This window comes from Coregonus clupeaformis, chromosome 33 (assembly GCF_020615455.1).
Source record: "Coregonus clupeaformis isolate EN_2021a chromosome 33, ASM2061545v1, whole genome shotgun sequence".
Taxonomy (NCBI): Eukaryota; Metazoa; Chordata; class Actinopteri; order Salmoniformes; family Salmonidae; genus Coregonus; species Coregonus clupeaformis.
In genome coordinates, this window is record NC_059224.1 from 15,910,488 (window position 1) to 15,934,560 (window position 24,073).

General features: G+C 46.1%; 1 protein-coding gene and 1 long non-coding RNA gene across 3 annotated transcripts in view; both read left to right on the forward strand.

Moving 5' to 3' along the window:
- rcan2 (regulator of calcineurin 2) overlaps window positions 1-24,073 on the forward strand; it is a 116,817-nt gene that overhangs the window by 40,014 nt on the left and 52,730 nt on the right. The window lies entirely within an intron of this gene.
- On the forward strand, window positions 112-1,839 carry LOC121548882. The gene is made up of 3 exons (XR_005996704.2): window positions 112-420; window positions 1,073-1,190; window positions 1,309-1,839. It is a non-coding gene; the product is annotated as an uncharacterized LOC121548882 (long non-coding RNA).

The following is a 24,073-nucleotide window of genomic DNA, read 5'->3' on the forward strand; positions in this document are numbered from 1 at the left end:
GTGTGTGCGCACGTGCATGTGCATGCCTGCGTATGTGTGTGTTTGCTTAGTAACCCAGACATCACCCTCGTTATTCTTATAGCACTTAAACCTGCACTGCGTAGCTATTTGTGTACAGGTGTTTTTGGAGACCCCTCTGGCAAGAATGCAGTATTTATTTTATAGATTTGAACACGATATCCCAGAAACCCCAGCTCTCATTGGTAGTCGCCGCTGGGATTACGTAGCATCAACATCCGCTCTGAGACTTTGTGGCTTTGTTATCTAGTGGAAACCCAGTGTAGCCAATTTTGACTTTGTGGCTGTGGTAACTAGTGACAACCCAACAGAGTCGGTGAGACTGTGGATGCAGATTCGATAACAGTTATGGACAAGATTGAAGATAACACGATTTCATTTGAGCATCAGTCTTCAGAACAGGTACAATTTTTTTATACATGTTATAATAATCACGTTGTCAGCCACTAACGTTAGCAATGTCAGGGTAGCTAGCTAGCTAACTACATTGCTGATAATAGCTACCGTGAATTTCACTGCCTGGTACAAGATAGCAATATGACGATAGCTTGAGTACATTAGTTATCACACTTGCGTAAAAAAAATACAAAAGCAGTATAAAATAATACATTTTGACTTATATCTCTGCATTCATGGAAAATAACCTTGGCTTTGGCAAGTCCTTTGCCCTTCTCTGAATCCTATACTAGCTAGATAGATAGATAACATTACTGGGATGGCCCCTTGATTCTCGAGAGCTATTGCTATGAAGATGTGTATTGATTGTAGAAGTGCAATTTTGACTATCGTAGCTCTGCATTCATGGAAAATAACCTTGGCTTTGGCATGCATTGAATCCTTTGCCCTTCTGACTCCTAACTATACTAGCTTGCTAATAACATTACTGGGATGGCCCCTTGATTCTCGAGAGCTATGGCTATGAAGATGTGTATGGATTGTAGTAGTGTTATACTCCTCTCTTCTGCATGAAAATCCTTTTTGGTTATTCATAAAAGACCATGTAGTGAACATTACAATACAATCCTAATAAGGGATGTGTAAATTTTTTCTGTAGGATTCCAATTTTGAAGAGCCACAGACCGTCCAGTGGCACAGGCATGGCTGCAGAAATAATTGGACAGGAAGACCTTGAAAGGGCTGCCCGACGGCAAGAAGAGAGGCTGGCCGAGATGGTTAGTAAAAGCCTTTCACCTGTGGTACTGTTTACCCGTTTCACAACATTATAATCATATAACACAACATTTGGCTGCATTCTGTAATGTCATGTAGCTTTTTTTCTTATCATTAAAGGCTCAATTGCAAGAGCTGTCCTTTGAAGAAAGGGGAGAGGTGTTGGAGCTGTCCGCTACATGGAGTGATTTTTGACATCATGGAGTTCCGGAGAGCTATCCCAGGGTCTCCGGACAACCTCGCTGGCACACCTGCATGAATTGCAGGGAGACTCCTGCACCTTACAACACACAACTGCTGCCATTTCACCACTTCAATATTCCATGTATTTATTAGTATGTTTACATAACAGGTTAACACTTTCCAAGACTACACTGTACTTTATACTCCATTTGGTGATGTCTTTGTAAGTCTTTTTGTGTGAATTTTTTCTTGGTCTGGGTGGTATCAGTTCAGTACTTTATCAGAACGTTTCCCTTACACTGTGCTTTTGTTATTTTGAGGAAGGTTACAGAGATTACCTTATTCTTGTTTATCTCCCTAATAAAACTATTTGACCTCATCTGTGTAATTGGACCGACTTGTTTTGTACTGTATTTACACCAGAGTAGTCCATCTATCTTTCTGGATATCTACCCACCTGTAGGTCTGCTCATTTGAAGTGTAAACTGTCAAGAGCATAGATAACCAGGAAAAGAGAACAGTTGAGTAAATCATTCTAAAACCATTCCAAAAGTACAATAATGATGACTATATGCTATATAGAAGATGCACAAGTATTTTTTTCTCACAAGTTTATTGTTGCCCACACAAACTTCCCTTATTTATAGGTTTGGATGTAGGCCCACCTCTTTGAACAACAATTCGGAGTACTCTGTAGGTTTTCACATTTCCCAGGAACCACCAAGTCTGACAACAGGGAAAGGTCCGGTCCTTCCCAGCTCAAAGGTGTGCTTACTGCACCCTGTGTTGCATGACGACATATCCTCGAAGTTGTAACAGCTCAGCCATTGTTGGTGGTCTTGGGTCATCTGATCACAGGATGTAGTCCTTTGCCGTTTTCAATGCTTAGACACTTCATCTTCAAGACATGCTATTGTAGCTTGTCCTTTAGCTGAAAGATATAATAATATTGGGTGATTATTTTGTTAATAGAATTAACTATCACACCTGATTCAACTAATTGCATTCTAAACTGAAGACCATGATTAGTTGATTATTGGAGTCATGTGTTAGCTGGGGCTGGGGGCAAAAGTGTGTCACCAATCAAGCCCCCGAGGACTGGTGTTGACCATCCCTGACCTAGATCAGAGATAAAACTAGCTAGTTTTAGAACCTAGTTGTAAAAGAACGGACATCTGCACAGTTTCACATTGAACATCACTCTGTCGTTTAATGACATGTGCCACGCATTCTGACAACCCATTCATCCGTAACGCAGCACACTGTCGTAAACCATAACAACGTACAGTACGACGTACAGCACGTCGTACCATACATAACATTTCCCCCCCCTTTCCAAAACCAGGGACTGGTACCATATATAAAATGTCCATAGGGCAAGAACCTAGAGTGATACCTGTAAGAAATAAACATTAACCCTTAAACGGATGGACTCTCCAAACTAGCCAGTTCAGTCCATTAACCTGGAGGTTGACTAAGACACCTAACGGAGCCTAAGAATGAAAAGAGGTTAAGTAGTCCCCCAGATAAGCAGGGCGAGTTCGTGCCCGCATAGGCCTTTCTTCCACCGTCACCGCTTGTGGCTCTGGCCCTTGGGGAACCCACAGAGGCTGGGGCTCAGGTGGTAGTGGTGGAGGAGGTCCATCCGGTGGCGTCTCTGGCCTGCATGTCTGTTTTGTGTGCCTTCGTGTTCCTTGAGGGGCAGGGACTTTTCTGAGGCGGCTGGCGTGCCAGCGTGATCCATTGCTCATCATGAATGTGGCGGGCCCCAGTTGTCGACTGACCTGCAAGGGGTCCGACCAGAATGAGGCCATTTTGTTGCACCGCTGAGGCCGTCGGGCTCGGACCCAGTCTGACACTTGAATGATCGACTTCTTCACCCTGTGTGCCTTGTCAAAACGCTGTTTCATTGCTCTTTGGTGCCCGGTCACTGCCTGCTGTTCTTGGGTGCGCCTAGTCGCCGGTTCTGCTACTCTCTGTGTTCTGAGTCTGTCCAGTGGCAGTTCCATCTCACGACCTAGCATGAGGGATGCCGGGGAGACCTGTGTTGTTGTGTGTTTGCTTGCTCTGTAGTGCATTAGCGTTTGATTCAAAGCAGTTTGGAACGTGCACCCCTGGACCAGGTGCGCTCTGATGCCGTTCTTCAGCGTTTGGTTGAAGCGTTCCACCCCTCCGTTAGCTTGTGGGTTGTAGTAGGCCGTGCGGATGTGTTTGATTCCCTTGTTGCTGAGATATGAGGAGAACTCGGCAGAGGTTAGCTGGGGCCCATTGTCCGTGGTAAGGGTGAGGGGTAGGCCCCACCTTGTGAACAGGCTGTCTAGGATGTCCACGATGGCCTGTGCTGTGACAGTTCCGACAGGAACCACTTCTGGCCACTTAGAGTGGAGGTCATACACCACCACCAGGAAGCGCTGATGGTGAGGGACTGCGTGTCCATGGATCTCGCCACAGATGTCCAGTTGGATGTGCTCCCAGGGGTGGGACGGCCATGCGAGAGGCTGCAGGGGGGTGGGGCGGACTGTCCTGTTTTCCCACTGAGGAGGCATGCAGCACAATCCCTGACCAGGGCTTCAATGTCGTGGTCGATGCCTGGCCACCACACAAGGTCTCGACATCGCTGTTTGACCTTGACTATGCCCAAGTGACCCTCGTGCGCCATGGATAGAACACGCGCACGCAGGCCACTCGGGACCACAGTGCAAAACCCTCGAGAGACACAGACTTCTTCCCAGCAAGAAAGTTCGGTGCTTCACTCTGGCGAAAGTCGCCAGCTCTTCCGGCACATGTGCTGGCCATCCAGTGCGTATGTAGGTGCGCAGGGTAGACAGTGTGGGATCCTGTTCCGATGCTTGCTTCAGCTCCTCCAGTGAGACGACTGACTGAAGAGGAGCGTAGAGCATTTGTACAAGCTCTGTTTCGTTGTCGTCTGGCAAGACGGTTGGAGTAGGAGCGTCAAAGGAGCGTGAGAGGAGGTCTGCCACCACGTTATCCCTCCCCGGAGTGAACTTCAGCTGATAGTCATACTGTCTGAGGCGGTCGGCCCATCTGTGCAGCCGAAGTGGCTTGTGGCCAGTTCCTGATGCTGACAGTAGCGTTGTGAGGGACTGGTGGTCGGTTCGGAGTGTGAACAGACGGCCATATAGGTAGAGGTGCCACCTTTCGCACGCCCAGACACAGGCCAGTGCTTCTCGTTCGCCCACAGAGTACCGTTGTTCTGTGGGGCTCAGGGCCCCTTGAGGCGAAGGCGACGGGCCTCTCAATGCCATTCTGCAGCTGTGAGAGGACAGCTCCTAGTGCTCCAGCTGAGGCGTCACATGTGACAATGGTGTGGCAGACGGGGTCAAAGTGAGCCAAGACTGGGGCTGTGGTGAGCTGGCTCTTCAGTGAGCGGACCGCGTCTGAGCAGGCTGCCGTCCAGGCCCATGGCTCATCCTTCTTGAGGAGCTGGCGAAGGGGCGCTGTGGTCTGAGAGTAGTGGGGCAGAAACCGGAGGTAGTAAGCTGTCATGCCCAAGAATGAGGCCACCTGAGAGGCTGAGGTCGGTTCCGGGATCCGGTGGACGGCTTCAATGTTCGACATGAGTGGGGCAATGCCTTTGGCCGACAGGCGGAAGCCCACAAACTCGACGGCTGGAGCTGCAAAGGTGCACTTTCCACCGTTCAGGGTCAGGTTGTTCCGCAGTAGAGCACTGAATACTCTGTGGAGTCGATAATCATGGATGTGGAGGTCAGGGCCGTGGACCACGATGTCATCCAGATAGACCGCCACCCCAGGTATTCCAGCGAGGATGGTGCTCATCACCTTCTGGAAGCAGCTGGGGGCGGAGCTAAGTCCAAAAGGCATGCGTGTATATCTGAACACGCCAGCGTGTGTGACAAAGGCCGTGAGGTCTCTGCTAGCTGCATGGAGGGGTACCTGAAGATAACTCTGACGAAGGTCAAGCTTCGTGAAGATCGTGGAGCCATGGAATTGTGCGGTCAGCTCCTCAGCTGTAGGCAAGGGGTACTTATCCGGGACAACGGCCTTGTTCACAGCACGGAGATCCACACAGGTCCGGATTCCACCGGACTTTTTGGTTGCAATGACCAAGTTTGAAATCCAGGGGGCAGCGTTGACTGGCTCAATGATGCCTGCATCCAACTGTGACTGGAGATCTTTTGTGACATCATCACGCAGTGCAAAGGGAATGCGCCGCAGGGCTGCATGACTGGGGTCACTTCCCGGATTCACTAGGGGCCTGTGAGTAAAGGCTGTGAGGCAGCCCAGTCCATCAAACAGAGTCGGCCAGTTCTGTTGCCATGTGCAGGTAACCTGGTAGGTAGCTGACCCACTGTCATCTCTCAGTGTGAATCCCAAGCCTGTGAAGAGGTCGAGGCCCAGGAGGTTGGCACCCCGCTTTGCAACATGAAATGTGAATGATGGCAGATGTTTGGTGCCGTAGTGTACTGGGACCTGGAGGGTGCCTACAATGTCTATCTTAGATCTACCGTACCCACACAGGGCAGTGGAGGGCTGTTGGAGTGGTAGGTGACTGAAAAACTTGTAGTAAGTGGCAAGGTTGAGCAACGACACCGCAGCGCCAGTATCCAGCAGCAAAGGCAAACCCACCTCACCCAGCTGCACAGTGCATGTCCTGAATGACACATGGTTGGTGGAGACGGTTCGGATTTCCGTGTGTTCATGTTGAGAGTGAGATGAAACGAAGGGCCTGTTCTGGGTGGAGCTAGTAGCAGGGGCAGAACGACACACTTTCGCAAAGTGATTGTATTTTGAACAGTTCTTGCATATTTTCCCACGGGCTGGGCAGTTTGAAGCCCTTGAATTGTGAGAGCTAGCCCCACAGTTGCCACAGCTAGTTCTGTTTGTTTGTCTGTGTGCCTGCTGCACGGGCATGTCGGTGTCTGTGTCCATGCAGCTATCGACGCGGGAGGGCGTGCGCAGCGCGTGATCGTTGTAGTGCGCCTGCTCGGGCTGAAGCTGCTGTGTGAGAATGGCTGGGGGCCGAGTGTATGCTGCAGAGCTGTCTGTTAGCATAGAAGAGCATTCCAACGCCGCTTCAACCTGGAGTGCTATTTTAATAGCTCCATCTAGTTGTAAATTATCCGATTCCAAAAGCAGTTTCTCCCTTGTCTTTTCACATAACGTCCCCTCTATCAACTGATCCCTGATGATCTCGTCCTGAAGTGTCCCGTAGTTACAAGAGCTAGCCAAATCCCTCAGATTAGCCACGTAGCTTTGAATGGACTCACCCGGCCGTTGGTGTCTCTTCCGTAGCCGGTAGCGTCGGAGGAGCACTCGCTCTTTCCCGGCGAAGTGGTTCCGTAAGAGGCTGACTGCAGCAGTGAATGTAGGAGCCGATCCAAGCGCTCTGAAAATCCTCTGTCCCTCTGTACCAAGGCAGTGACGGAGCAGTGCTGTCCTCCGCTTGTCGGAGATTGTAGAAAAGTCCATAGCTTCTAAATAAGTGTTAAAACTATCAAGCCAGTTATTCCACGGGACTGGAGGTTCGCCAGGCACGGCGAGGAATGGTGCTGGCGGTGGTAAACTGAATTCAGCCATCTTCGTCGCCAATGTTATATCTAACCTAGTTGTAAAAGAACGGACATCTGCACAGTTTCACATTGAACATCACTCTGTCGTTTAATGACATGTGCCACGCATTCTGACAACCCATTCATCCGTAACGCAGCACACTGTCGTAAACCATAACAACGTACAGTACGACGTACAGCACGTCGTACCATACATAACAGTAGTCCTTTGCCGTTTTCAATGCTTAGACACTTCATCTTCAAGACATGCTATTGTAGCTTGTCCTTTAGCTGAAAGATATAATAATATTGGGTGATTATTTTGTTAATAGAATTAACTATCACACCTGATTCAACTAATTGCATTCTAAACTGAAGACCATGATTAGTTGATTATTGGAGTCATGTGTTAGCTGGGGCTGGGGGCAAAAGTGTGTCACCAATCAAGCCCCCGAGGACTGGTGTTGACCATCCCTGACCTAGATCAGAGATAAAACTAGCTAGTTTTAGAATGTTGTGTTGTACAACAGCTGACTAAAGACGGGGCATTCAGATCACGAGATGTGCAGTTGAGAACATTTCCACGGTAACGATGCTGCTTTACAGTTCAGTGATGAAACTCTGAAACAAAGTTGCCACTTGTAGCAAACGAGTGTCGTGAAAAACATGCACCAGAAACAGTGTACAGTTTTTCACTTGTCAGAAATGTCAGCAAGTCAAGCTAGCTATATACAGCAAAATAGTTAGCTAGCTCTCTGCTTGTCTTGCTACCTAGCTGCTTAGATGACCACAGAATGTTAGTGCACTGTTCTTTGAATGGCTAAATGGATCCGTCTCATCGCAAGACTGGCTAAATTTGACATGTTAAATCTTGAATACCCCAGCCAACGACATGAGACGTTCTAAAACTAGACGGTTCAGATCAAACAAACCATTGCATCGTGTCTTATCTGAACTGGGCTTTGTGGCTATGCTGTGCCAGTACACTTGTGTGAACTGAAGAAGCTAGTAAGCTGGCCAATATCAGCGTGGTTTTCGAACCACATACATCAGAAATGTAACACAAGGTCAAGTAACGTTATGCACGTTTGTTAGCTAGTTACGACTAACTAGTGAAGCAACATTTTATATTCAAATGAAACAAACCAATGTCGCAGTCTGCTAACAAGCTACTATCTAATATTAGCTAGTTAGTTAATACTAACTTGGACACATTACTTAAACAATCAAAACAAGTCATCCAAAATATTACTTGCATACATATTTACAACTAAATAGCAACATTTCACTTTATCTAGCAAAGTATTTTATTTAGCTAGCTGTCTTACCTATTCAACAGAAAAAAATACAAATTCTGGGTCGGTTTTGAATCCCTTCAACTCGCTTAGTTCTCTCCACTGTGAACGCAAATCCGAGGTTTACTCTCGTCTTGGCCCGGGCTCTATCGCGTTCCCTTTTTGCCTGTATGCTCTCCAAATGTTTCTGTTTTTTTGGCTTCGATGGAGGAGTAGTTGCTGCTGGGTCAGGTCGTTTGCCCCTCGCGTCTGTCATGTCTAGATATCTCCGCTAGCCATTAGCCCAGTGTTGGACATGGCCTCAGCTAGCTAGCTATCAGACCACCTCTTCACTGACGGAAAACACATCACTCATTGTAAGCGCCACAAAATCTGGCGGGAAAATCCGACCCGAATGGGAAAGTGAATACTGCGGTTCTCAGGCAGGCTAGGGGTGCACTGTTGTTACTGTTGCATCACATTGGATGACCACTAGCGACTTATTGGAGATGTTTAACTTTAAACAAATACAAAATGTTACATATTGCAGCTTTAACAGTCAGGGCTATGGAGTCAAAGTCAGGGGAGTGATTAGGCTGTGTGTTGTTTGTCCCTGCCTGTCTGACTGCTGTTGTGTTCTAACAGCAGTCAGTGTGTAATTCCCCCAGCTCAGTGGTGTGCCATGGATGAGTCACACACAGACTCTCTGACTGACTGGCAGACAGACAGATGAACGCCTGCCTGCCATGCTCACATAGCTACAGCATCGCAGGGGACAGAGAGAGTGACGCCAGAGAGAGACCGACATATCTCCCATCGAACACACATCAATGGATGCACACACGCACCCATTCACAAACATACAAACAGACTGTCCTGACACAACTGGCATATAGAACACAGAAAGTACAGAGAGAGAGAGTCAGGTCTTGATTGGCAGCACCCAGGGCCGGCTACAGGTAGAAGCGACTTAAGTTCTACAGCTGCACCATCCAGAGCATCCTGACTGGTTGCATCACCGCCTGATATGGCAATTGCTCGGCCTCCGACCGCAAGGCACTACAGAGGGTAGTGCGTACTGCCCTGTACATCACTGGGGCCAAGCTTCCTGACATCCAGGACGTCTATACCAGGCGGTGTCAGAGGAAGGCCCTATAAATTGTTGAAGACTCCAGCCACCCTAGTCATAGACTGTTTTCTCTGCTACCGCACGGCAAGTGGTACCGGAGCGCCAAGTCTAGGTCCAAAAGGCTTCTTAACAGCTTCTACCCCCAAGCCATAAGACTCCTGAACAGTTAATCATGGCTACCCAGACTATTTGCATTGTCCCCCCCACCCCCTCTTTTACGCTGCTGCTACTCTGTTTATTATCTATGCATAGTCACGTTAACTCTACCCACATGTACATACACTGCTCAAAAAAATAAAGGGAACACTTAAACAACACAATGTAACTCCAAGTCAATCACACTTCTGTGAAATCAAACTGTCCACCTAGGAAGCAACACTGATTGACAATACATTTCACATGCTGTTGTGCAAATGGAATAGACAACAGGTGGAAATGATAGGCAATTAGCAAGACACCCCCAATAAAGGACTGGTTTTGCAGGTGGTGACCACAGACCACTTCTCAGTTCCTATGCTTCCTGGCTGATGTTTTGGTCACTTTTGAATGCTGGCGGTGCTTTCACTCTAGTGGTAGCATGAGACGGAGTCTACAACCCACATAAGTGGCTCAGGTAGTGCAGCTCATCCAGGATGGCACATCAATGCGAGCTGTGGCAAGAAGGTTTGCTGTGTCTGTCAGCATAGTGTCCAGAGCATGGAGGCGCTACCAGGAGACAGGCCAGTACATCAGGAGACGAGGAGGAGGCCGTAGGAGGGCAACAACCCAGCAGCAGGACTGCTACCTCCGCCTTTGTGCAAGGAGGAGCACTGCCAGAGCCCTGCAAAATGACCTCCAGCAGGCCACAAATGTGCATGTGTCTGCTCAAACGGTCAGAAACAGACTCCATGAGGGTGGTATGAGGGCCCGACGTCCACAGGTCGGGATTGTGCTTACAGCCCAACACCGTGCAGGACGTTTGGCATTTGCCAGAGAACACCAAGATTGGCAAATTCGCCACTGGCGCCCTGTGCTCTTCACAGATGAAAGCAGGTTCACACTGAGCACATGTGACAGAGTCTTGAGACGCCGTGGAGAACGTTCTGCTGCCTACAACATCCTCCAGCATGACCGGTTTGGCGGTGGGTCAGTCATGGTGTGGGGTGGCATTTCTTTGGGTGGCCGCACAGCCCTCCATGTGCTCGCCAGAGGTAGCCTGACTGCCATTAGGTACCGAGATGAGATCCTCAGACCCCTTGTGAGACCATATGCTGGTGCGGTTGGCCCTGGGTTCCTCCTAATGCAAGACAATGCTAGACCTCATGTGGCTGGAGTGTGTCAGCAGTTCCTGCAAGAGGAAGGCATTGATGCTATGGACTGGCCCGCCCGTTCCCTAGACCTGAATCCAATTGAGCACATCTGAGACATCATGTCTCGCTCCATCCACCAACGCCACGTTGCACCACAGACTGTCCAGGAGTTGGCGGATGCTTTAGTCCAGGTCTGGGAGGAGATCCCTCAGGAGACCATCCGCCACCTCATCAGGAGCATGCCCAGGCGTTGTAGGGAGGTCATACAGGCACGTGGAGGCCACACACACTACTGAGCCTCATTTTGACTTGTTTTAAGGACATTACATCAAAGTTGGATCAGCCTGTAGTGTGGTTTTCCACTTTCATTTTGAGGGTGACTCCAAATCCAGACCTCCATGGGTTGATACATTTGATTTCCATTGATAATTTTTGTGTGATTTTGTTGTCAGCACATTCAACTATGTAAAAAAAAAAAGTATTTAATAAGATTATTTCATTCATTCAGATCTAGGATGTGTTATTTTAGTGTTCCCTTTATTTTTTTGAGCAGTGTATTACCTCAATTACCTCGACTAACCGGTGCCCCCGCACATTGACTCTGTACCGGTACTCCCTGTATATAGCCTCCCCTACTGTTATTTTATTTTACTGCTGCTCTTAATTATTTGCTATTTTTATTTTTTACTTATCAATTTTTTACTTAACACTTTTATTATTTTCTTAACACTGCATTGTTGGTTAAGGGCTTGTAAGTAAGCATTTCACTGTAAGGTCTACACCTGTTGTATTCGGCACATGTGGCAAATAAAATGTGATTTGATTTGATTTGAGCAGTTGCTTAGGGCCCCTGGCCGCTAGGTGACCCCCGACCAAAACATGTTACATTTTTTTGTGGAACTCAGTCGGGATTTCAACTTACTGTTGAGAGTTAGAATAGTACAAAACACAAGGTGCAATTTAGAAATGTGGTTGTGCCTAGGGTTGGGCGATGTCAACATTTGTCCTATCTTGATTATTTACTCAAAAAAACATTCTAATATATGATGGTATTGGCCAACTGTTGGCCAACACAACAAAATCATTTTAGGAAAAAATCTATTTAAAAAAACTGATAAAATAGCATGGGCAGAGGGTAAGTGGAGGAAATATTTTATAATATTTCATGGTCAGGTGTGTGTGTGTGTGTGGTGCGCACATGATGGAGTGACAGTCAACTGATGAGAAACGGGCTGTCTTACCATAGTGAGTTAAGTAATAAATCATGGACTGGATAGATGCAAAGTCTACTGTCTTCAGAACTGGATAATTATTGCTTTATTTGCCTCATCCTACTTCCTTAATAGGCCTATGGTTTGTTCTATCTCTCATAAAGCTGTGATTGAGAATAGCCTAGGCCTATAGACTCCGACTTTAACTTGTCTTGAAGCTGTTATGATAGGCCAATAGGAGGATAGGTTATTGGCCATTTGGTTTTCAACCTCACATGGGGCATTTTTCTGGCTGCATGGATAATTTATTTCTTAATAAGCGTAAACTTGATTAAACTTGTCACTTGATTTTTCTATAGGGTATTGATATTGTTTGTTCTCATTATATCTCACTGGTCATCCCCAAAGCCAACACCTCCTTTGGCCGCCATTCCTTCCAGTTCTCTGCTGCTAATGACTGGAACGAACTGCAAAAATCTCTGAAGCTGGAGACTCTTATCTCCCTCACTAACTTTAAGCATCAGTTGTCAGAGCAGCTTACCTATCACTGCACCTGTACACAGCCCATCTGTAATTAGCCCAACCAACTACCTCATCCCCATATTGTTATTTATTTTGCTCATTTGCACCCCAGTATCTCTATTTGCACATCTTCTTCTGCACATCTATCACTCCGTGATGTGGTGTTAATACTAAATTGTAATTATTTTGCACTATGGCCTATTTATTGCCTTACCTCCATAACTTACTACATTTGCACACACTGTATATAGATTTTTTTATTGTGTTATTGACTGTATGTTTTGTTTTATCCCATATGTAACTCTGCGTTGTTGTTGTTTTTATCGCACTGCTTTGCTTTATCTTGGCCAGGTCGCAGTTGTAAATGAGAACTTGTTCTCAACTGGCTTACCTGGTTAAATAAAGGTTAAATAAATAAATACAAATTATTAGTCCCCTGGCTGTCATATGTTTTTAGGCTATTCAAATAACTTTTTCAGATGAAACTCTGTTTGATTCATTAAGAAAGCCATGCATGCATTAAATCATGGAAGCCTTGCAAAAAGTCATATTCATATCGAATGGAGAGAGAAGAGTCTCCATTATGAACAGAAATGAATACATTTAGGCAATAAGGCACATGCATAGAGAGAGAGAGAGAGAGAAACAATATTTTCTGACTGGACATTTTGCGCTACTTTGGTGGAATTATCCGCTCTGTGTAGCCTACATTCCTCTCTGGCATTCTGTATATAGCATATTTATTGCTATAGCAAATAGGAATAGGCAAATTACTCAGAATGTCACTCATGCGCAGCGACAGTCAAGTTCAAATAGGCTAAACCATCGTCTGTCACATCATGACGTCGTCACCTTCGACGATGGTTGTCAATCATCGTCGATAGACGATGCTATCATAATATCGTCCAATCCTAATTGTGCATCAGCAGTTTCTCACTGATTTGTCAGTCACTGACCGTCACTCAATTAGCGATGTCAGCTAACAATTTGGTAAGTTAGTCCATTAATTTTGCTAGTCACTCTCACTCAGATATCATTAACATGGCATAAGGGGGGGGCAACCAAATCTCACTTAGGGCCCCCAAAAGGCTAGGATCGGCCCTGGCAGCACCACAACAGCAGCTTGTTTCACTGATGTTTTAGGCTTCCTGCTTGCCTATCTCCCAGTCTGTACTGCAGAGATCAGCAGCGGGCTGGCTAGATTCAGGGGGCGGACAATTTCTTTCTTGGCGGATGGGTTTTTCACACTCAACCTAAAGCCTAAAATAGCCTTTTTCCTTGTGGGGACCGGTGAAATGTCCACACTTGTCCGAATGTTCCTTGTTTTACTATCTTTGTGAGGACTTCTGGTCCCTAGGTCATGTGTGGTACAGCTATGGAGCTGTTAGGTGTGTGTAGTGTTGAGTGAAGATAAAGTTAGATAAAGTTGTGTAAACAGAGACCACAGTAACCTTCCTGGCATTCTGACAGACAGATAAGGAATGAGGAGAGACGTGGACCACAGTGTACATGCAGGCCAAGGGGTAGCAGGACCAGAGGAGCTCTCATTGGGAGAGGGATAAATGTGGTTCTCCTCTAGTAGGGATGGGCAGATTATTTTTTCATACTTTTACAGTGTTCGTTTCATCAGCTGTACAATATGATATACAGTGCCTTTGGAAAGGATTCAGATCGTCCGGGTTTGGCCGGTGTAGGCCGTCATTGTAAATAAGAATTTGTTCTTAACTGACTTGCCTAGTTAAATAAAGGTAAAAAATATATATATATATTGGACATGATTTGGAAAGGCACACACCTGTCTATGTAAGGTCCCACAGTTGTCAGAGCAAAAACCAAGCCATGAGGTCGAAGGAATTGTCCGTAGAGCTCCGAGACAGGATTGTGTCAAGGCTACAGATCTGGGGAAGGGTACCAAAAAATGTCTGCAGCATTGAAGGTCCCCAAGAACACAGTGGCCTCCATCATTCTTAAATGGAAGAAGTTTGGAACCACCAAGACTCTTCCTAGAGCTGGCCGCCCGGCCAATCTGAGAAATCGGGGGAGAAGGGCCGTGGTCAGGGAGGTGACCAAGAACCCGATGGTCACTCTGATAGAGCTCCAGAGTTCCTCTGTGGAGATGGGAGAACCTTCCAGAAGGACAACCATCTCTGCAGCACTCCACCAATCAGGCCTTTATGGTAGAGTGACCAGACGGAAACCACTCCTCAGTAAAAGGCACATGACAGCCCGCTTGGGGTTTTCCAAAAGGCACCTACAGACTCAGACCATGAGAAACAAGATTCTCTGGTATGATGGAAGCAAGATTGAACTCTTTGGCCTGAATGCCAAGCGTCACGTCTGGAGGAAACCTGGCACCATCCCTAAGGTGAAGCATGGTGGTGGCAGTATCATGCTGTGGGGATGTTTTTCACTGGCATTCACTGGGAGACTACTCAGGATCGAGGCAAAGATGGACGGAGCAAAGTACAGAGAAATCTTGGATGAAAACCTGCTCCAAAGCGCTAAGGACCTCAGACTGGGGTGAAGGTTCACCTTCCAACAGGACAACGACCCTAAGCACACAGCCAAGACAATGCAGGAGTGGCTTCGGACAAGTCTCTGAATGTCCTTGAGTGGCCCAGCCAGAGCCCGGACTTGAACCTGATCGAACATCTTTGGAGAGACCTGAAAATATTTGGGCAGCAATGCTCCCCATCCAACCTGACAGAGCTTGAGAGGATCTGCAGAGAAGAAAGGGAGAAATTCCCCAAATACAGGTGTGCCAAGCTTGTAGCGTCATAACCAAGAAGACTAGGCTGTAATCGCTGCCAAAGGTGCTTCAACAAAGTACTGAGTAAAGGGTCTGAATACTTATGTAAATGTGATATTTGTTTTAGATTTTTTAAATTAGCAAACATTTCTAAAAACCGGTTTTTGCTTTGTCATTATGGGGTATTGTGTGTAGATTGATGAGGGGGGGAAATGATTTAGTTAATTTTAGAATAAGGCTGTAACCTAACAAAATGTGGAAAAAGTAAAGGGTTCTCAACACTTTCCGAAGGCACTGTAAAACACAGGGGAAAAAAGTATTTTGACTGCACTGGGCCTTTAAAGAAACCTGTAAGATTCTACAGACTTCCACAGGCTTGGTATGATTGAAGAATTCTGCTACACAGAAAGCAGCAGTTGACTACTCCATTGTCAACACTTTGATTACATCAGTACACCTATATCAGTATCTTTGAAATAAAATCTGTTTTATTTGATCATATTTTGGACCAGAGTGAGGCTCTCTCTCCACTAGCCTACCTATTGTTCCTGTAGTGAGGAGGTTTCACCATCTTCATCCAATGTTTTTATTACTTATCTGCAGATAATCACCAAAAAGCCTACCAGTATGCAAATTAGGGAGCCAAATGAACAGCTCTCTTACCGATGCAATTCGGTAGGCTACTGACGAGTCACTCACTAACTTCACTGTCTGGCAAGTCCTGATGGACTTAATATCGAAAATACAAATGAGATCTTTAGTGCCGATGCAATACCATGGACGTACACTGTGTGTACAAAACATTAGAAACACCTTCATAATATTGAGTTTCCTCAATTTGTCGGGGCATGGACTGTACAAGGTGTCGAAAGCATTCCACAAGGATGCTGGCCCATGTTAACTCCATTGCTTCCCACGGTTGTGTCAAGTTTGCTGGATGTCCTTTGGGTGGTGGACCATTCCTGATACACACAGGAATCTATTGAGTGTGAAAAACCCAGCAGTGCCAGAAAACAATAGGCTACGTGGATTTTGACTATCATTGCCAAATTATATGGAACATGCTAATTCATGCTTTCTCCCTCCCTTTAAAGAAGTTAGACTGCAACCACAGAGAACATGACACACACACCCAGGTACCGAGAGGCGGGACAGACAGCAGACTGTCAAACCAGCAGTTTCCCTGTCATCACTCACTTTGACTGACAGGCGCCTGTCCTATCAATAGATCACTAGAAGATGCATATCGTTCATTCTAGCGGGAGAGGGCTCGGCAGAATTTTTTGGGACTAGCAAATTGAAAAGTAGCCTAGTTAATTTAAGTTGAAAAAGTACCCGGCTGAAAATGTGTCGGCTGTATAGCCGGCGCTAGTGGAAAACAATGGCTATGTATTGTGTTGGTGGTTTGGAGTTACCATGATCATGTGTGCTGCAGCAGATATTGACATCCATTGCTCTATTATATAGAATGGAGATAGTAGTTCTAAGGTCAATGGTCCCTGGCTGTCACACAATGACCCTCTGAGTTAAAGTTGGGTGGTTCCACCAATTCTTTGCCTTTTGAGAAGTGTAACTTGGTCAAAACATACTTTTGATTTCACCAAATGTTAACATTCTGTAATAAATAAGAAAACAAGTTTTCCCATCTCAAGAGGTTAAATAAAAAGATGACTATAGTAAGTGCCTATTAAGTGCCAAATAAAGTAACAGGGTTGACGATTTCATCTTAAATCAGCCATAAATCCCTGTGACAGGCGGAATGGAAGCTTGTTGTGTGCAGCAGGGAGTGGCAAGTTAAAAAGCATTTCTAGCCTGTCTATGTATGGGTAACAGGGTTGACTTGTTATGCTGGACCTGCTCAGTTTTCACCAGAAAACACCAGAAAATTGCCAAAAAGAGTAGAACCAGCTCACCTGCTTTTACGCTATGATTTGACTATTAGATGTTCAATGTTTCTTTTGAAAAACAAATATTAAAAAATGAATAGTTTCACCATATTAAAACGGCTCCAGGCTGCAGGCCTCAGGGAGACATGGACTGACTCCAAATTTTTGGACTGGACTGTGGTCCTCAGATAACCTATTTGTATGTTGATATTTTCATTTTAAACCTAGCTAAATAAAGTCTTGAGCAGTATACATCTCAGGATATTGGATGGAATAATTGTCTGTTTACTAAACCTTTCCTGGAAACAAGGATATAACGTGAACATGAAGAGAGGTATGCATGCAGGCATACACACACACACACACACACACACACACACACATACACACACACACACACACACACACACACACACACACACACACACACACACACACACACACACACACACACACACACACACACACACACACACATACACATACACAAACACATTCCTCAGCCATCCCTCACCTCTTCAGACAGGATCAAACACAGGGAGGTCCAGTCCAGAGCTGTCAAATATTGACTCATAAAGTCAGGGGCTTATACAAGAGCCTTAATCCCTCGTCTTGCAGAAAAACCAACCAAAACCCAGCACTTAATTGATTTGCCAGGCGGAATTGCATTTATTTAAGGAAACTGCTTAATCCCAATATCCCAACCTTGTCATTTGTTTTGATTTATTACATAAAGACCTATTTATGCACAGAGCGCTGTGCAGCATGTTGTGTTAACTCTTCTTCCCCCTGCTCTCTGTCTCTCTGTGCTGCTCAGGAGAGGAGAAGCTCCTCAGTTAACATCCTGACAGGCTGGCTGTGCTGCTATTTATAGTTCCTGATGTTAAGTCCCGACTGGGCAGGACTCTGCTGCTGCTCTATCATGATACTTTACCTCCTGGTTAACAACACAGACCGCCAGCCAGCCAGCCAGCCAGCCAGCAGGGATAGTGGAGGATGGGCAATGCTATAATATACTGCGATGCTTGGAGTCCGTGAGTTATGAAATCTGCCATACTCAGCTGAGTGGTGTTACACATTATTCCATGCCTGACTGTTTTCAAAATGTAGCATTGAGAGCTGAAACAACCTAACTTGCTGTTCCACTGTATCTTTGTCTCCACTACCTATCATGGTATTCCAGGCACTTCCTCCATCCACCTGACCTATTTCAGATGGAGATGTATAATAATCCCTACCAGAAAACTGTTCTGTGGGTCAGTCTCAAACCTCATAGCAGAGGAATGGACCTAATCCCATAGAAATAGTCCCTAATCCAGGAGAAATTGGCCCTAATCCTGCACCGTCCGTCCGCTTTGCTCTGCTCTGCTGTCTATCTTCAATTACATTTCAGAGCGGATGCCCTGGTGCATTGAGACACTTCCCCCTCTGCTGGTACTCTCCAGTAACCAAGGAAACGCTCTTGACATCCCATAGCGCACCAGGCTACAGCCCCCTATCAGTCTCTGAGACTTGAACCCCATTGAATGCCTGTGGTTTGAATTGAAGAGGGCAGTCCATAAGCGCATATGAAGGATATCAAGGATCTGGAAAGATTCTGTATAGATGTTCTAAAATCCCTCCCAATGTGTTCTCCAATCTCATAAAACATTTTTTTTAAAGGCTCAGTATCCTCGTAAAGTGAGGTATTGAAAGGTGTTGAAAACAGGGGTGCCAATCATTTTGACCCCTATCTTTTTGAGAAAGAAAATGTTACTTGTTCAACAAAATCTCTTTCTTTGCGCAATTGTATTAGTATAAAATAATTTTCCACGTTTTTTGAGCATACGATATAGCTCATTGTTTGTATTACCTTTGTTTTTACAGTCTTTGAAAATGGGAAGGGCATACCTAGTCAGTTGCACAACTGAATGCATTCAACCAAAATGTGTGTTCCGCATTTAACCCAACCCCTCCTTAATCGACGTCATTGGCGCCTGGGGAGCAGTTGTTGTTGGGGGTTAATTGCCTTGCTCAAGGGCAGAACGGCAGATTTTTCCACCTCGCCGCCTCTGGGATTAGAACCAGCAACCTTTCGGTTACTGGCCCAACGCTCTTAACCACAGATTTTTCCACCTTGCCGGCTCGTGGATTTGAACCAGCGACCTTTCGGTTACTGGCCCAACGCTCTCAACCGGTAGGCTACCTGCCGCCCCCTCTTTATGAAGGGTGACAATTATTTTGGACCTGACCGTACATAATACTCCCCTCTTTCATTTAGAAAAGGACGTGTTTGTGCGTGTGTGTGTGTGTGTGTGTGTGTGTGAGCAGAACTGATGTCAGAGAGATGGAGGGATGGGGAAAGAGAGGTAGGGTTGGAGAATGAGGAACTGTCCTTTAACCTTGCTAATGTGAATAGTGTCTTTGACCTGTGAATGGTAGATTCAGTTTGGTTGACCTGATCAGGTTGATGCATGCTCCGATGGCTCTCTTTTCTCCTTCTCTTCATCTCCCCTCTCTTCATCTCCCCTCTCTTCATCTCCCCTCTCTTCATCTCCCCTCTCTTCATCTCCCCTGTCTTCATCTCCCCTCTCTTCATCTCCCCTGTCTTCATCTCCCCTCTCTTCATCTCCCCTCTCTTCATCTCCCCTCTCTTCATCTCCCCTGTCTTCATCTCCCCTGTCTTCATCTCCCCTGTCTTCATCTCCCCTGTCTTCATCTCCCCATCTTCCCCTTTTTTCTTCCCCCTCTCTGCTTCTCCTCCCTGCATTGTGTGCTGCTGAGCTGAGTCCATTGACGTCAACATGAGTCTTTCATCAGCCCTCTCATTAATCAGGTGATCACTCTGCAGTCTTCTCTCTCTCTTTCACTCCCTCTCTTCTCTTGTGCTCGCTCCCTTTCTCCCTTTCATTCCCCTTCCCTCTCTTTGCCATTCTCTCTTTCCTCCAACTCGTCTCTCTCTCTCTGCAATGCCTGAAGTCTTAAACTCATGCATTCATACAGGCAAGCGGATCTGAGCTGTAAAATGTTAACCGTGATATGCCCCTGAAAGCACACACACACACACACACACTCACTTGAGCTAGCTCTAGCTTTGCCTGCGAGTGCACTGCCTCTTTGACGTCATTGCAGAGATTGCTAAGTTGTCTGTGAGGAGAGAGAGAGCTGGTTTGAGCTGGTGTGAGACACCTCCCCATGTCCTAGTATTAGCGTGACAAAGTAAGTTCTGCAGCCACTCCTCTCTCCCTCTGAGAGATATACAGGTAACTGCCAAAATAAAGGAAACACTTGTGTACATGAGGGATACAAAGTATATTGAAATAATGTGCTTCCACACAGGTGTGGTTCCTGAGTTAATTAAGCAATTAACATCCCATCATTCTTTGGGTCAAAAAATGTATCAAAATGCCCAGTTGCTCATTATTTTGGCTACCATGGCTAGAAGAAGAGATCTCAGTGACTTTGAAAGAGGTGTCTGAAGGGAGCATAGGGGGGTTAAAGGGTGTGTGTGTGTGTGTGTGTGTGTCAGTCACCAGATCTCAACCCAATCAGTGTTGGGGTCGTTAATCCATTTTTTTTCAAGAACATTGGGAAACGGCAGCACAGGCTAACGTGTTTCAGCAGTTATTCCTTCATCAGAGCATCTGAGTTAGGCTGCCCGGCCGAAAATAAAAAGGTGAAATGAGGTGACGTTTAGAAAAAGAATAATTTTGGGGTAACAACGACCCATCTTTGATTAGTAACTGGAATATTATTACTCAAATTGGAACAGTACGCTTATCACGTTTCAGGAGAAGACCCAGATGCAGACAGTGTCGAAGTAACAAAAGTTTATTACAAAAACAGGGGGCAGGCGAACAACAGGTCAAGGCCAGGCAGAGGTCAATAATCCAGATCAGAGTCCAAAAGGTACAGAACAGCTGGCAGTCTAGGGTCAGGGCAGGCAGAGGTCAATAATCCAGATCAGAGTCCAAAAGGTACAGAACAGCTGGCAGTCTAGGGTCAGGGCAGGCAGAGGTCAATAATCCAGATCAGAGTCCAAAAGGTACAGAACAGCTGTCAGTCTAGGGTCAGGGCAGGCAGAGGTCAATAATCCAGAACAGAGTCTGAAAGGTACAGAACAGCTGGCAGTCTAGGGTCAGGGCAGGCAGAGGTCAATAATCCAGATCAGAGTCCAAAAGGTACAGAACAGCTGGCAGTCTAGGGTCAGGGCAGGCAGAGGTCAATAATCCAGAACAGAGTCTGAAAGGTACAGAACAGCAGGCAGGCTCAGGGTCAGGGCAGGCAGAATGGTCAAAACTGGGAAAACTATAAAACAGGAACTTGAGAAAGACAGGAGCAAGGGGAAAACCGCTGGTAGGCTTGACAAAACAAAACAAACTGGCAACAGACAAACAGAGAACACAGGTATAAATACACTGGGGATAATGGGGAAGATGGGCGACACCTGGAGGGGGGTGGAGACAATCACAAAGACAGGTGAAACAGATCAGGGTGTGACAACGGTGCCAAAAAATGGTATTATTACTGCAAGCGTTACCCCCAACATTGAACCCAATTGAACACTTATGGGAGACTCTGGAGCGGCCCCTGAGACAGCGTTTTCCACCACCATCAACAAAACACCAAATTCTGAAATGTATTGTGGAAGAATGGCGTCGCATCCCTCCAATAGAGTTCCACTAGTAGAATCTATGCCAAGGTGCATTGAAGCTGTTCTGGCTTGTGGTGACCCAACACCCTATTAAGACACTTTTATGTTTGTGTTTCCTTTATTTTGGCAGTTACCTGTAGCTATATAGCAATTTTCTCCTGTGGGGGCGCTAACTGTAGATGTAGCCCCTGTGTATCGCAGCACATAGGCACAACTGGCTGATTCAATTTGAAATTGACTGATTGAGAGGAAATACGCAACATTTGGCCACCTGCTTTTACTTTAGATGGAGACGCTGATACGACTAGGTCATGTGTGTTACACAGCTCTTTGAAGACAGAGCCGCAGCTTTGTTCCTGTGTCCAGGGATGGAAGCAGAAATGTAGAGATAGATAGATATGCATCTATGGCTGTCACGCTTTGTGTGGACATGAGGCAGGACCCTAATACAGGCAATTTGTCCCCGTGTCTTCAGTGTCTCCACTTCACATGGGCAGACTGGCACCTACAGTATGGGCTTCATTGCCTTCTATGGGACACAGTTTGTGGTAGACTCCTTGGCATTTGTGTTGGACAATACATTGATTCTCTCTTTCTTTCGATTTCCCCCTCTTATATTTTCTGGGATCCATTTCTTTATTTATCTTTCCTTCTCCATCAAATTCTCACCTTTTGTAAACCCTGTCTTTCTCTCACGCTCTCACTTCCCTCAGCAACTGTAGATTATTAGTATCACACCTTCAGTTGCTCACCTTAAATTAACCTCAACCTCACCATGTTCTCAGCTCTCTCTAAATCTCTCTCTTTCTGCTCTCTCTCCATCTCCAGCTCATCTTCCTCTCTCTCTCGTCTCCCTCTCTCCTCTATCCCCCTTTTCTCTTTCTCTCCATCTCTAGCTCCCTCTCTCTCTTTGTCTCTCTCCTCTCCTCCCCCTCTGTCCTCTCTGTGCTGACTGCTGGCTGTGATAGCAGCATAGCAGTGTGACTGGGTCTGGCTGCTCAGTGAGGCGGTGCTGCAGGGGAGACAGCAGTTTTAGATTAGGGACATTTCTATAACAAAGCCCCTCACAGTTGGTTCTGGGTCTCCTCACATCAGGTCCTGGCAGCGCTACAGTATTCTCGTCAAGGTATAGCCGGGCCAGCCCTAGTCAGTACCAGAGGCCCCCGGGGAGGGCCCAGTGTATCAGACTGGTTCTGAATAAAGAATCCGTTACTGTGTTTACTGTTGACTGTCTGTGAGAAGATAGAATGGCTCTCTCTGTCATTCACCACAACACAGCTCTTCATTGTTTTATTCCTCCTGAGTACACCTGAATAAACCAAACACACAGAACAGGAGGCAGGAGTCAGAATCAACCAGCTGCAATAAAAGGAAGAAGTGAGTGAATGGAAGACAGAAAAACAATAATTTACCCTTGTGGCGGAGCCTAGGCACAGCTACAAGAGCTCTGCTGACAATGGAAGCTTTTGTTGTTTGATTCACCAAGTGTTATTACGTTTTTGTTTTTGTTTATGTGATTGCTTGCGGTTTCTTTCTTCTATGAATTCTAAGCTTTTCTGTATGCATTTCTTGTGTGTAGCCCACACAAGTACTTGAAACTGCCACTTTTGTGTATGGTTGTGTGCAGTTCATGCACATACTGTATGGACATCCTTTATAATGTCAAAGTTGAAACACTCATCTTGAACCTAGAAACAGCTCTGTCTGTCTGTGTTGTGCAGAGACTCCATTGACAACAGCCAGTTCCCAGCAGAGTCTTGCTGGTCACAAAGGTCTCTCTGTGCTGTTGTTCCACTGAACACTAGATTTTCCATTTCCCCAATCAACAGTTGTCTGTCAATAACCAGTTAGAAGACTGGCTAGGCCTTCAGTTGTGACTCTCCTTTATCTAATCAAGGGTTTCCCGTCAACGGTCAACAGAGAGATTATTCCTGCCCCTAACACTGGCAGGCAGGCAGGGCGTTGTGGCCGGGATGATGATGGCTTTGTGTGGCCTTAGATAAGCAGCTAAATGGATGGACTGGGCTTTATTTACTATAGGAAACCTGGTAGAGAGGGAGGCTTTATTACTTTATTGGCTTTAACTGATTGTTTGGTTTTAACGTATACAGTTGACCCTGATAAGTGCACATTAGATAAGTGTTCTGTTTATCAATTCCATTTCACCTACATATAATGCACTTGCTTCAGATATCAGGAGTAGAATGTATTCCACTGACTGTGCTGTTACTGTCCTTCTCTAGCTCTGGTCACTCATGTTTCTTCTCTGTTGAGATGTGGGCAAGTGGCTTTTAAAGTGTTCCACTTACGCAGACAGTCTGTCTGTGTGTGCGATTGTTATCAAGCACCCTGTAGTGGTGTGTGCAATCAGCCCCCACCTCTGTCTCAGCCAGCGCACTTAGTCTAAGCGGCTTGGGCCTGGCCTGTCTGTATCGAAGCCAATACCATATTTTATTTTCAGCTCAACGACACAAACGG